At 38.9% G+C, this 15,237-nt stretch overlaps 1 protein-coding gene across 3 annotated transcripts in view; it reads left to right on the forward strand.

Moving 5' to 3' along the window:
• Gria3 (glutamate ionotropic receptor AMPA type subunit 3) overlaps window positions 1-15,237 on the forward strand; it is a 282,023-nt gene that overhangs the window by 17,545 nt on the left and 249,241 nt on the right. The gene's annotated exons all lie outside the window — the stretch shown is intronic.

Here is a 15,237-nt window from a genome sequence, read left to right on the forward strand (position 1 = left end):
TTGATTATTAATATTTATCCTTGAAGCCAGTGCTCAGTTATATGTTTTTTGAAAACTTGGTAAAGCAGATGAAATTGCCAGTTGCTTGATAATACAACTGCCAATTGTTTGAGTGGAGTAAATTGATTACAGCCAGAGGACTATTCATTTTAGCCTGGCATGCATACAGCCTACATCGGGCCAGTGCTGCATCACCAATGGCAGCTGAGATATCACTGCATCTCCTGAATTATATCCCTTCAGGTACTCTGTAAATATATGTGTTAGATGCTTTCATCTTTACATTATTTTAGCTAAGATGAGAGCGCACAAACACTTCCATCTGACAACCTTTTCAAGTTCAGCAGCATAGAAGGTTATTTTAAAAAGAAACAAGAAAGGAGTTTTTTCAACAGCAGGCTCCAAAGGTGACTAAAAATGCCATTCCACACAGCAGCCCTTTAAGAAATATAGTATAAAATGTATTAATGCACTAAGCCCAAATGAGGTCTCACTATTCTTAGCTCCAGAGTTGGCTCCCTTCAGCTACCACTGGGGCTTGGACAGAGACAGTGTGCATCTAGGTTTCCCCCTCCTCCAAATCTGATGTGTCTCTTTCTATGCTTCAGATGAAGGGGACCCTATCCCCAGAGGCAATTCACATTTTCCTGGTTGTCCCCCACAACTCCTGCACAGAGGGACCCCCTGCCTTGGCCACAAAGCACTGGGCAAAACAGAGAGTGCTCTATCACGCCACAGAGATCACAGGCTGCTATGTCTAAAACCTTCACCAGGTGAGGATCAGGCGTGCTGTACTGGGATTAAGTGGTCAAAGTCTGAAATTAGTAAGGTGGAAGGAAAGGGAAAATGACCTTGTTCTCAAGCCCTGTTATGCTACAACAAGTGCCTGCTCCTCCCCTAGGAAGTTTAAAAGGAACAAATTTTAGGCAGCTGAATGTCAGGCCTACTTTACACTGTGAGAAGTAAATATACAGAACCTTTTATACCAGAGTTGGTGCCAACTGAAAATACAAATACTGTCAGAGAAGTTTCAATACATTCATGGATGGTAAAGCAATGATAGCTTATTAAGGGAAACAAGGCTATTTGGGGACACGTTTAATCTCTGAACTCAAAATCAGTGAAGACAACCCAATCCTCTGACAGCCTCAGTTAAATGAGTCCTGAAGACATACATGATCTCAGGATGGTGATTTTGCTTTCCAATTAAGCTAAGGGAGAAAAAGATTCAGCATTTAGGACTGATTCACTCGAACTGAAATGTTAAAATCTGGTTGGCTCAGAGTGAAATTCTTGCATACATAGAATAACAATATGTCATGGGAAAAAAGCCATAAGCCCCCCAACCCTGACCTTTCCTTGCTATTACAAAGTAAATACATGACTTCCCCCTTTCTAGACCTCTCCTTTTTCTATTTGAAAAATGAGGACGTTAGACTAGATGATCTCCAAGGTACTTTATAGCTTCAACTACATTTAATTACAGTGATATCACAGGGTTCCCTGGGAGGTTTGGAGGAAATCTGCTTTCCTTGTCATGCCTTGTTCAGGAACGTGGGGGCTTCAAGATGATTGGGAGATGATCCAGATTCCTCCTAGATGGTTGGCTTAAGTCTAGCTTCCACAGTAAAAGCACAGACTCTGGAATTTATAGCTCATGGCCTCTTCTTCCTTTCCCAAGACCGCAACTTTCTAGAAAGGAGATAGATGAGAGGGTTCCATTTTGTTCAGTGCAGTAGGCAGATTTGAACTCCAAACATTTAAGTTGGCACTGTGTAGATTTTGAAACTAGGGCTGACTCGGTTTAGAATTCTTGTCCTGCCACTTTCAGCTATGTGACATAAGTTACATAAGCACTTTGTGCTTTAATTTCCTCATTAGTATACTAATGGTCATAATACTGCCTCCCTCCTACCATGATTGTCAGGATTATATGAAGAAATTAGCAGCAGATCCCCAGAGTAATGTGTGGCACACAATAAATTCTGTCACCAGTGATCATCCTTCTCCATTCTGCACTTAGTAGATATTGACTTAAAATCAAAACCTGTAAATCAGTATCAAGACCATAACTTTTAAGCAGAGTCAAATTATTTGGCTTCTCAGGGACTTCATGTACTGGTACCAAGGCATGTTTAAGATTTACCAGGGACAGTTTGGAAAACTGCACGTGCCAAAAAGAGAACTGTTTCTGGTAAAGGAGGAATTTGTGTGACGCTTTAAATCACAGGATTTAAATGAATGCCATTTTCCTCTCCTGTAAAGTCAGTGCATTCTATGGGGATCCGGCCAGGTGGTTGCTAGACAGAGAAGTTTGCAAAACTGATTCCTCGATTTGACTTATCCACTCACAGTGCCAGAAAATATCTCACACCTTCTGTTCAAGGTGTAAAATTAAACTGAGATAATAACAAGGCCAGTAAGATTGCCTCCACTCCACCCTTCTTGGGTTCTTAATGAGTAAGCACCTTGTCAGGAAAGTAAACAGAGAAGTTCACGCTGGATGTGCAAATCTGAAAAATTTCAGGGTGAACCCAAACCCATTTTAGAGACAGAGAGAACTTTCATAGAGATAAAAAAGATGAAGCTGAAATAAGACAGAATCAAAATTGATGAAATTGTAAGACATGTGAATAAATGATCACTAACTTAACTCTCAAATCCTGCATTCTGCTATGTGAGTGTCTTTTTTGGGAACTGAGAAAGAGGTGGGAACATATATTATGAAGCATCAATTTCTCTTACTATACATCCACTTGGCTATTATCAAATGTCAAATTTGACCTAGGAACTCCATGCCTCATCTTACAGAGAACTCCTAAAGATAATTTCTCTTTTTTGGTATTTCTTTGTGAGAATTTCTCAGTGTTGGAGAGAAAGATCCCAGTAATTAATTGAGATACATTCATGAGCATGCATATGCTGTAAGAATTTAATGGATCAAGTAAAGGAGGTAAAGAGACAGAGCTCAGGTCCAGGGTCACAGAAGGCAGAGATGGATGATGTCCTGCACTAACTATTGGTATTATGCAAGTTGAGTTCCTGTGTTAAACAATTTTGCATTACTATAACCAAATGCCTGAGATAATCAACTTAGAAAGAAGAAAGATCTATGATGATTCATGGTTTCAGGGGTTTCAGTATATAGTCAACTGGCTCTGTTGCTCTTACGCCTGCACTGAAAAGCAACATCATGGCAGAGAAGATGTGGTAGAGCAAAGCTGCTCACCTCACAGTGGCTGGAACCAAAAGAAAGAAGAGTCCAGAGTCCAAATATTCCCTTCAAGGGGATGTCTCCAGTGGCCTAAATTCCTTCCATTAGGTTCCACCTCTGAAATGTTCCTCCACCTCCCAATAGTGTCACAGACTAGCAACCAAGCCTTCACCACAAATGCATTCGTGGGGAAGCATTTAAGATCCATAAATGAAGACAAGTCTAAAATCTACTACACAATAAGGTATTTGAAACGGATATCATTACTGTTCCCATCTGACAGTTAATGACATAGGCTAAGAGAATTTAGAGTACTACGCCCAGTAAGTGGCAGGAATGGGACCCAAACCTAAATCTAATCTTGTGCTCTTTCTGTTCCCTATGCACTTCAATTTAACTAGGGAATGAATGGCTCCATCTAAGCTAATTTTCCATATAGATAGAGCACATATCTTTCAGCAGTGCATGTGCTATTTTTATTTTTAAAAAGAGTTTAAAGGTATCACACATCTCCATACCTTAATATGCAGAAGATACAGATTAGGGTGCTTTTAATCTATTTTCGTATCCTATCACTTCACTCACTGATTGACAATGCTCAATATTTCCTAGGTTACTAAGATAGTATATTCGAAATGGTGGACTCCAAAAGGCAAATATACTAAAATGTGACAGTTAACAGTTGGGGAATGGCACACCGAATCATCAATTACAAAAAGTCCAGCAGTCCAAGGCTATTTAGTGAAGGGGCAAATAGATCTAAAAGGTCAAATAACTTCACAGACGACAAACTCAGCGGTGTAATTGTAATTCCCAGTAAAGACCCAGAACCATCAATAGAAAACTGAATTGTATTCATTCTACTGCACTGGTATATCACAAGAAAGGGAGATGAGAGAAGTCCATCCCAGCTGGGAGGAGTATTTTCACCTTCATAGTGTTTAGAAATGCCTGTACATAGTGATAATAGAAAATCAGACTTTTAGAGAATGTATTGCTGCCTTTAAATTCTCCACACACAATACACTCTCTTACTGTCTGCACCTGAGTGGACCACTACCTTCCACCCCGACCTTGATATGCAAGTGCTTTGCTGTGTTGACAAAGGTAGAGAAGTGAGTTTCTATTTTAGAAAGATTTCTATTGCATGTGCATGTCTAAAGAGATAAATCTTCACTGATCTGGAAAATGTATCCCATGTGAGACATGGCAAGTTACTGTGTGTTTAGTGTGTCACTTCCCTTCTCTGATCTCTTGTAATTTCACATGGTAAAAAAAGAACCTCTATAGGCAAAGCCTCTGTAGATTGCCAGCCCATTGGCCTGCTGCAAGCACTTGGATCTTTTCAAATTCCAATCAGAATGGGCTCTGCTTTGCCTTTTCCATCTCTGTCTCCTCTGACCCAGCAAAGTTTCCATCTTTCATCCTGTCACTTAGCTAATGGTGTGTGTCCCTCTTGCATACTCTCCATAGTCACCGGCTTCTTTCACTAGTGGAGTCATCAGTGAGATGCTCGGCAGATGGCTCACTGGCTGCCATTCTTGTCCCCTCACTGCAGCAATCTGTTGTTCTAAATCAAAATGTTAATGAAAAATAGAAGAAAGCAGTGCCAATGTCTGTCTGATTTAAATTAATATAGAGTCATACCTTTTAGGCAGGTTTTACTGGCACAAAGTTCGTACATGCTACCCATATTGTATGGTTTTTTTTTTTTCTCTCGCTAATTAAAATTAAGCAGTTTCATTTATCTGAGTCTCTTTGGTACCCCCAACCTGTTCTTTTTAATAATAACAAAGGCCTAACAAACAGTTGATTTCAGTGTTTTGGGGAATAGCATCTCACCTGGTAGCACATAATTTTGAGAGATATTATATGTGATGTCTAATTATAAACATGCTTTGATTAGATGCTGTTTTCAATACTGAAATGACACATTTACTAAATGCTTCAAGTGCAGCTCTAAGTTAGGCATGTACTTATTGAAATCTCTTTCAATCCATTTGTTTTAAAACTGCTGGCAAAATCGTTGCTAATTTGCTACTTTATTTACAAGGGCCCTTCACTTTCTATGTACTCAGCACAGTATTCATTTCTGCGGCAGCACAGGCCTGCTCCTCTCTTTGGGGAAAATGTATGTGTCTGCAAGATCATTTATGCAAGAGAAAATTTTAACTTCAGTTTAGGAAATGAAGGGCCACAGTGCTGTTAACACACCTGATAAGGGAAATCACCTCAATATTATTAATTTACAAAAAACTTGGTGTCTCCAATCAATTGCAGAAGGCCATATCTGTCATTGTTCCTGTGACTCCTTTGAGGATACTTTTAGCAATAGCTTCAGGACTAAGAAGAGCTAGTACAATGCTTCTTATAAACTATACGGCTTTCTAAATGATTTACATTTATTCTTTCAGTAACCACACAAATCCTATGGCTTGGATCTATTTCACAGATGAAGAGAATCTGAAGCATAAAGAAATTTAAGTCACTTGCCCAAGGTCACACAACTAGTGAGTTATAGAACTAGAGAGGAGCACAGCCATTTAAAGCTTTCTCTTTTAGTCACCACATACCAATTTGTACTATGTTCAAGGGACACAGATTCCAATCTATTGGGAACAAGGCTACTGTCCTGTTTCGGAACCACAGGAAGTTTTCTTTGCTCAAGCTGGCAAGTTAGAAGCAGGGGTGTATATCAGTGGAGTTTGTTTAAATGCATGTGGCACTGCCACTAAGACTGTTGTTCAAGCAAATGAAGCAGAAGCAGCAGGCAGGAGAGAAAACTGGCGCTGAGGGGTGGAAATAGGGTGCTAATCATTAGGTCAACCATCTCAGGGCTGCACACTGGTCCACCCAGCAGTACTGACAAGAAAAGGTCAAAAAGAGTAAGGTTTGCAGAGTCCATGTCAGAACCAGCCAACCAGGTAGGGAGCTTGCTAGGACACAGCAACCCAACTCCAGGCTCAGCACTTCTCCCTACTAGCAAACAGGGCTACCACACAAACCAAACACCACTGAAGTCCAGCCTTTCTCCTGCTGCTCAGAAACCAGCTCAATTGAGAAAGCAAACAATAGGAGATGATTCCAATTAAAAACATGTATCCTGGGCCTAGGGATTTACTGAGGTTTCAAATTGTTTAAAAGAAAAAAAAAAAAAACAGTGAGAAGCGATAGGCTGGAGGTGACTGTATTTTTCTAGTTTTACTAGGAACTAAATGAAAATAGGAATTTGGAAAAGCATTTGGACAGCAGGGTATGTAAAACATAACCCTGGGCTGAGAGCCAGGTAAACTGGGTTCCCGCCCCAGTTTGTCTGTATCACACCATGACCTCTCCATGTCATGCTTTCTCTGAAAAATGAAAAAGCCCTACAAAGGCCTTCACAACATTAACTGTATGATTTTAGCATCGTGAACTACTTCCTAGAAAAAGATGATTTTCCCTGTTGGAACAAGGAATCTCAGAGAATGATTTTGACCAAATGAAGCAAAGACTTGTTCTGTTTAGGGCGTTTCTGAGCAACCCACTCAGACTACTAGAGTTAGCATGTAGATTTCTTTTGGTCCTGATGTCTCCCCGTTGATACCACTAGATAATTGCTCACCCCTCTGAGTCATCAAATCATAAGCCTTTTGTATTTTGGAAATAAAAATTGCCTTAAAGGTTATCTTCTTCTCCACCTCTCCTCAGAGTTGGGCTCCCTTTTGTCTAAACATAGCCAGCCTTAATATTGGCACCGGTTCCAACAAGTAAAAAAGGTGCTACTTACTGGGATAGACATCACAGGGCTGGGATGTCCCCTAATGCCTGAAAATTCTCATTAGAGTTCTCCTCTTATTCTTAGTATGCACTGATGCCAGAACACATTTAACCAAGAATCTACACTTCCCTTTCTACATGGAAAACATATAATTGCCTTAAAAGAGATGGTATTAGTAAAGAGAAAAAGGCAGACACACTAAAAGTAATAAACAAATAGGTTGTGTAACAATGTAGTGTGAGACTTGGGTTTATACCTCAACTCTCCCACAATGACTAGACGTACTACCCTGTGCAAGTCTCTTATCATCCTTAAGTGAGTGCAATATGGAGATAATAATATCTATTACACAAGTCTTTTAAGAAATAAATAAGTAATCACTCAAAGACATTTTATATACTTAGTTTAAGTACGTTTTCATCTCCAAATCTACAATGTTTTCATCATTTGAAGGTTTCTGTTTTTCCTGGTACTGGGGATCCAACTCACGACCTCTCACTGACCAGGCAAGTGCTTGAGCCACTGAGCTAAATCCCCAGCCCCCATTTGATGGTTTCTTATGTGTGTACCCTTCCTTGTGCCTCTGCAGCTCTCATGGATATAAATGGTGATGCTGATGGCCAGGTTTGTAGTCACCAATATTACTTTTAACTATCTTAACTACCCATGGAGCTCACTGAATAACTAATTCAAGCACCAGCCGCAATATCAATTGTCAGACATCTGCAATGCCTACCTAGAGCTCAATCAAGATTCTCAATCCATTCTCATCATTTGAGGGAAGCCCATATTTTCAAGCTTGTCCCAATTTAGCTCAGTTAATAAGAGTTCAGGGTGGTTTACCTAATTAATTAACTCCAACAAAATGTGAATGATGACTTCCCTTAAAACCTTTCCAAAGCATATTTCAAACTAAAGAAGAAAGACAGCAAATGAAATGTTAAAGGATGTGTGTGTTTGTGTGTGTGTGCACGTGCACACGTGCATGTGCGTGCGTGCGGGTGTGTGTGTTTGGTTTTGGTTGATTTGTTTGGTTTTGGTTAGTTTATTTGAGACAGAATCTCTCTACGTAGTTCAGGCTGTCCTAGAAATCACTATGTAACTCAAGCTGGCTTTGAACTTGCAGTAATCCTCCTGCCTTAGCCTCTCATGTGCTAGGATTACAGGCATACCCCACCATCCCAAGCATGTTAACGTTTTTGTACGAATTTTAGGTTTAGGGAAAGGTATTGAGTCCATATTTTTGTCAATTACAGGACTGTTAGCTTTTGATCTTGCTGCTGGAGAGCCTTGTCTCTCTTGACTTTCGGCCAGTGCCCTTCCTTCTACACCATCATTAGCTTGGCTGTTGTCAGGTTTGGCACTGAATCTCCCCGAGTTTTATACCTTTGGGAGGGGAGTATTACTTTGGACTGGCTAATCAACTGTACAGTATTTTATTTTCAATGATAGAAACATGAAAATTTGGAGTTCAGGGCTCTTCTTCCTGTTAAAAACATGTTTGAAGCTCCTTTTTTTTTAAACAGTAGTGCTGCTTCTTCCTTTTTACAATTTCCATTTCCATGAGTCTATGAACTTAATTCTTTTGAGTTCACTGGTGATTTCTACCTCACCAAACCCAAGGTCTGTGTTTTTATGATCTTTCCCTTTCAATCTCTTTGAGTATTTTATGCCTGGTTTTATCTGTTCTTGAGGTTTTCTTTGACTCCTTTGCTGCTGGCACTGCATATTCTTGATTCTCCTCTAATTTTCCACCTCCTCTTTTTTTGCCTATGATGTCAAGCAAGTGATTTACTGCTTTTTAGGTTTGAATTTCTTCACGAGTAAAACAAATGGTTTAAAATAGGATAACAACTAAGGTCTTTTCCATATCAAACATTCTATGGTTCTGAGAGTCAATAAGAAGTACCTGAGTTTCATTATTTGACTACAATATATAATACTTTTAATGTTTTGTAGGTATTACTGTCTAATGTCTTAGTGGTTAATAAAAGTGTAGCAACTTTTAAGGCTGGGCTTCTGTTAATTTATACATAAACTGTATTTGTGTTCCTTCTTTACCTACTAGCATGCAAATATGAAATATCTGTGTCGTACATGATGCTTTTCTTTTATAATTAACTTTATTTATACAATTTAGACATGCACAGCAATCACAATCATAGTAAGAAATTTGTTCCTGTACATGATGTATCTTAGTTAATGGTGCCTTTTTTGAAAACAGATATAAGGCTGCTTAGGGTTAACAGGATTTGTTTCCTTTACAAATGTATATGGTAAGAAATAATTCACCTTTTCCCACTATTTTGGATATTTACAAAACAAAATTATACTCTTTTTATCCAAGTGAAAGCATTATGACCAACCACAAAAGCCAGATTTCACCGATGTTATTAGCAAAGAGTCACAAATAATATATTCAGCACCTTAGCACTAAATTCATATGGCTCCAAAATGTTAGTGAGCTCTTTTGTGTGTCCACTAACATCACTTTAACACATTCAAAATTATATATTTCTTTTGATATTTTGGTTCTGATAATATAGTTCTTTCTACTGATAATTTTATTCTTTCACCATCACTTTAGATGCTATACATGATACTTTCAAGGGTTGTTTGGACACTTACACCTTAACAGGTATCCCCAGAAATCCTCTAAAAACTTTTTCTTTTCCTTAATTAAAAGGCAATAATGCTATTCCTGAATCTAGATGGCATAGAAGAAATATATGTTGGTAATGAGATGAGAAAAAAGCAAGCTTTGAGTGCACAAATTCAAAGATGTTTGTTCCTGCTTAGAAAGCCAGTCAAGAGTGGAGCCACGTTCTTAAACTACTCTCAAAATATGTCACACAGAAAAACAACTGAGGGTTTGTTGGGATTTTGTTGTTATTACCAAAAAATTATATAAGAATTTGAAAGACCTCACACACAAATGAACTCTCTTGATCTATGGAACGTAAATATGTCAGTGCCTCAACAAACATAGAAGAAATTCAGTGACACCCAATGTGGTAAGTGTCAGTGGCTGGGTCAACAGGCTTGGCGTCAGGCTCAACAGTCATAGTCAATGGAAACAAATTTCTGTCAAAAATGTAAGAACTATTCAAAGCATGACCACCACTAGCTGCTGCTCTCAATCTTGCTCTCTCACTCCCCTTCTCATTCTCAAGCACACACACTCCCCATGCCACCTAAGTGCATCACAAAATCTGGTTGATAGACTGATTTTTACTGTCATTTAGTTCTTTTTTGAGCATTTTCAGTGACTGGAATATTCAAACTGATAGACTTGGACATTCAAGGAACTAGAGAATCAATAAATATGCCACATAAAGTTTATCAATTGTTAGGCTTAGAATAAACAAAATTTACTCGTGACTAAAAATAAACTGTGCAAAAAGTTATCTTTCATCGGAGATTCAGGAATACCCAAGTAAAAGGCATCATCTCTTTGGAATGACAAGACTATCACTATCTGTTTTAGGTAAAACAATTGACCCTAAGGTCTCTGGGAAAATAATAAGCCTAGATTATTTTTTTTCTTTTTCCTTTTTTATTGGTCCCGGGCGTCAAACTCACGACTGCCTGCTTGCAAGGCAGGTCTTTATGCCGCTGAGCTAAATCCCCAGCCCCCTAAACATAGATTATTATTAAAGCTAGTAAACATTATCAGAATTGTTGTATAAAATATTTTTAAAATCTTACCTTTGTAATGGTAAATTCAAATATTCTTGACACTGTCTTTTATTTTCAAATCAGAAATCTTAACTTTCTGTAGCATTTCATATGAAGATCAGACTTTCCTTCTCTGTAAACATCTTCATGTTTCAGGCTTTAAGAGTATTATTACCCTTACCAGTCAATTTTACTGTACTGCATTCTCAAAACCCCAAGTTTAAGTGAGTTCAACATAATTCCAATTTGCCTCTATAGAACTCCAGGTGTGATGGTGCCAGTAAAGGCTTTTGCTGTTGTTTGTGAAGTTATATTTGGGCTTCTGGCACAAACTAATAATTACTTTTAACATTTGTGAAAACAAGAAATTATCTCACTAGTCTTTCATCCAAAGCAGCACCATTTGTTCTACTAGTTTGGGGAATTTTTGCACTGCCAAGGGGAGAATAATGAGCAATAATAATAGCAGCCACAATGGCTACTAAATGGTGACCTCTTATGTGCCAGACATTTCTCAGATGCTTTTACATGTATTATGTCATTTCAATCCATATAATAAACCTAGGTACAATCATTATGGTTAGCATCATTTTATAAGGAGTGAACCTAGAGAAGTGGGCATTTCTAGTGTGTAGGATCTTTGCTCAGATCAAATGACCTGAGTATAGGTTGCATTGGTTATTTCCCATGAAACAACATTAATAGTTAGCTATTTAGTAAGCATCTACCATGTGCCAGGAATTGAGCCAAGCACTTTATAGAAATTGCTTCATTTAGCACTCTCATCAGCCTTATGAGGTGGTTATTTTTAAACACGGTTCATAGATGAAGGGACTAGGAGTACCTAGAAGTTAGAAGTTAATAAATTTTTTTCAAGGTCATGCTACTAGTGAGGGCAGAGCTGGGATGTTAATATAGATAAATTTGATCCTAAAGTTCTAACTCTTTTTACTATAAAGCAAAATCTAGAAAAAGGAAAGAAACTTACGTTAAAAATGAATTCCATCTTTTTGCTTGGAACTAAAGCCTTAACTACAAAAGCCAATACCAACAGCAAATTTCTGTTCATAAAGCTTCCATTCTAAGAAACACAAGATTACAACATTCTGATCACTTGGAACTTTCATAGTAAAGAATGGGAACAGATTAAAGCCATTCTTCAAAACTTTTCTGGAAAAATTTTAAAAGATGGATATTAACATAAAAATTTTCCAAATTTGTATAAATGCAGAATGACTTTATTTGAGACAGCTAATTAGCCCTCCTCTGCCATTAATCTTTCCCTTATTTTAAGATATGAGTCCCTCTATTCACCATGGCCTGAAAGCTTTCAAAAAGCCTCCACAAACAGAAACATTCCATCAGTACTTTTTTTTTTTTGGAATCTCTTGGAATGGTTGAATTTCCAGCTCAACTCCTGAGAGCAAGATTTATGAATCTTCATCCTGACAAATGCCCCTGACCATTTAAATAGATAGTACAGTTTGAGACTAATGCATACACAATGATAGAACCCTTAAGCCTAGTGCTGTGAATTTGGGACACCCAGACACAGATAAGCTGAATTTATTTTCACCCTACACAAGGAAAGAAACACTCGTTAGGGTTAATTAGCATTAATAAACAACTTAGCATAGGCTTCCAAGGTACTCTAGAAGCACTTGCTGGCAAATAGAAGGTTAATGTTAGTTCACATCTTTTACATCTATTCCTGCCAGCAGAATTTGCATTGTGCACCGCATCCATAAAAAATGTCTTAGCAATCCTCTTTTATCCTTTAAAGATCTCTAATTAAAATCAAATGTTCAGCTTAGAACATTCCATAACTCAGATTTCATCCTAATTTAGACTGATACTATGTCAATCTAGCCCTAAATAATGATGTTGAACCAAATTTCTGTTTTCACAATTGATATCAAATCTAAGGGAATACTAGCCTTCACAATTGCTATCACTTGAGTATTTACTGTGTACAAGCCACAATTACAGCATTAAAAGTTCCCATGAGTTGATTTTGCCTAGTGCCTCCTCCTGTTCAACTGGCACAATTCATATGAACCTATGGTATTAAGGGCACCAAGAATGCATAATTGAAACTCATGGTTACCAAAATCAATTGTATCACATACCCCATCAGTAAGGAAACCCTAATGCACACTTTCAGAATGTGCTTCTCTGCAACAGTGCTTCTCCAAATGTTGTCAGCATCAACATGCAAAGTCAGGGATCTTACCTCAGACATAACAATCCATATTTGTGGCACATTTAGGAATCTTCATTCTTAAGTACATTGCTCTAGGATATACAAAAGCCTCAGTGGTGGCTACAAAGGTGACAGCAGAGGAAAATCTACACTGGCAAGATTGAGAGAAAATTAAATAACTCACTCTATATATGAAATCTATGAAATGACTCTATTTTGATATTTGTGATTTCACCATCCTACTAGTCAAAAAAAAATATTTGTACAACCAGAAATGCTTCCCCTAAGTTACCTAGAAATGATACACAGAACAAGATCAACTAAATGTTCCCCCAAATTCTGCTTGTACCTCAGGATATAGTAGAAAACCACAGGTGCATAGATCTCCCTCACTCGCTGAGCTATAGGACCCTAGCAAAACCATGTCACCTCTCTGACTCTGTTTCCTCATTTGTAAGAGAGTGATTATCCTTACCTCAGAGAGTCACTACAAGAACTAAATGAAGCAGAGCACACAAATATTCTATTGCAAATGTTAAGTTCTAAAACCATTTCTTTCATTTCCCCCTTCTGTCCTTTCCCTCTCCCCTGATATAACACTGTGCTGTCAGCTTCATTAGTGCAGGAGGGGCAGGAAATTTGGTGTTAGGTTGAGAGCGGCTAGTCAGTTCCAAAGGTAGTTTCCTTTAATTAGCCCCCATGTCGGCAATACAAGGCCATGTGCAAGGTACTGCAGTAGCTATTCAATTCCACTAACTAGGCACCCCCATGCACTGGGCTGCACAGTGATGGAAAGACAAGTGCTGCCCTCAAGTTGTTCATGGCACAGTAGTGACAAGACTGAGTTTGCCTAGGGGAACAGAGAGATGCAGCTGGTCACATAACAAAGACAAACTGATGCAAACTGCATTATGGCTCAGTTAAATCAGAGAGTCCAAGGACACTCAATGTCATCTTTACCCAGAAAAACCAAGCATTGACCTAACCCAGGGCTGCAGTTCCAGGGCTCAGTTCCAGCAGCCAGTGCAAAGCCAGTCACAGGCTGCTTTGTGGTTTGTGCCTGGTGTTGTACTACACACAGGACAAAAGTAGGAAAGCAGAGGTGACCCCTGCCCTCTGGAAGGAAAAACACTGATGAAGGCAAACCTCTAGAGCACATGAAAATAATCGAACCGTTAGCACTGAGCAAACAGATAAATACCACGTTCGTTCACATCATTCTTTCTCAGGCTCTTGTTCATTTTTCTCTAAGATGAAAAAGCTTAGATGAGACAAAAATAAGTGAGCCTCAAGTCCCCAGGTACCCCTCCCTCAGCAACTTATGGAGAGAGCTGGAGATTCTTGCCGCTGTTATTTTTTCAAACACTGATTTCATTAGATTTGCATGACAATCAGTGGTGAAGCTAATTGGAATATAGCTTTCCTAACATTTTTTCTTCCTTTTAGCAATTCTTTGTGCTGTCTTTGGGGGTGGGGGAGTAACGCTAACATGGAACATTTCCTTCCTTTCCAGTGCTCCCATCTGGGTCTTAAGCTCCTTAAATCTCCAGGACAGACTCCAGGAAGCTGCAGCAGTTCCCTCTCCACTTATACCTCTTCCCATATGTAGCTGGGCTTTGAGAATTGACAAGGTTGGCACTTCTCAGAGGTGGAGGAGAGAGGACAGTGGCTGAGGGGCAATACTAGAGCACCAGGCATAGACTTAACCAACAATTACTTGTGTCTTCAGTTTAACCCCTTGCCAAGCCTCCACTATCATTATTGAGTAGAAGGCATAACATTTTTAAAGAAGGCTCTGTGGATAGCACAGATGATGTCTCTAAATAGGAAAAAGAGTTACAGTGGAAGGAAAATGTTAAACAAATAGTGTTTCTTCCTCATTTTCTTTTAGAAATGTTTGTAGGGACAAACTATAATGAAGAGCCATTTTGAATAAATACTTACACTATGTAAGCCATCGCAAACCATAAGTGGGGTTTAATGTATTTGTCTGACCCCAGACATTTGGCCTACAATCTGCTGTACAACTGTGCTTCATTCCTATCATCCAGTTTCTCAAATAGTCTTTTAGTACTAACTATGTGATGCTGCTAAAGGGCAAAAGGTGCTGACAGAATCATGTACTTTTGTGCGATGTCTTTTTCCCCCTAGCAGAACAAATAGTGTTCAGATCTTGCAAAACCAACAAAACTGCAGCATAGGTCAGCTGCAAACTCCCCTCATGAGAGACCTCCCTGAGCCAGCAAAGTCAAGGCCACGAGCTCAGGGCCTTCAGAAGGTCACTGGAGAGGACAGTGAGTCTGCAGGATGAGTCAGGAGAATTGAGAAAGCCCAGCCAGTCCCCAGAGCCAGGCCTCTCGTAAGGCAGCCAAAGAAAAAGCT

This window comes from Cavia porcellus, unplaced genomic scaffold, assembly GCF_034190915.1.
Source record: "Cavia porcellus strain 051 isolate PalLab524CR breed Dunkin Hartley unplaced genomic scaffold, mCavPor4.1 scaffold_3, whole genome shotgun sequence".
Lineage (NCBI taxonomy): Eukaryota > Metazoa > Chordata > Mammalia > Rodentia > Caviidae > Cavia > Cavia porcellus.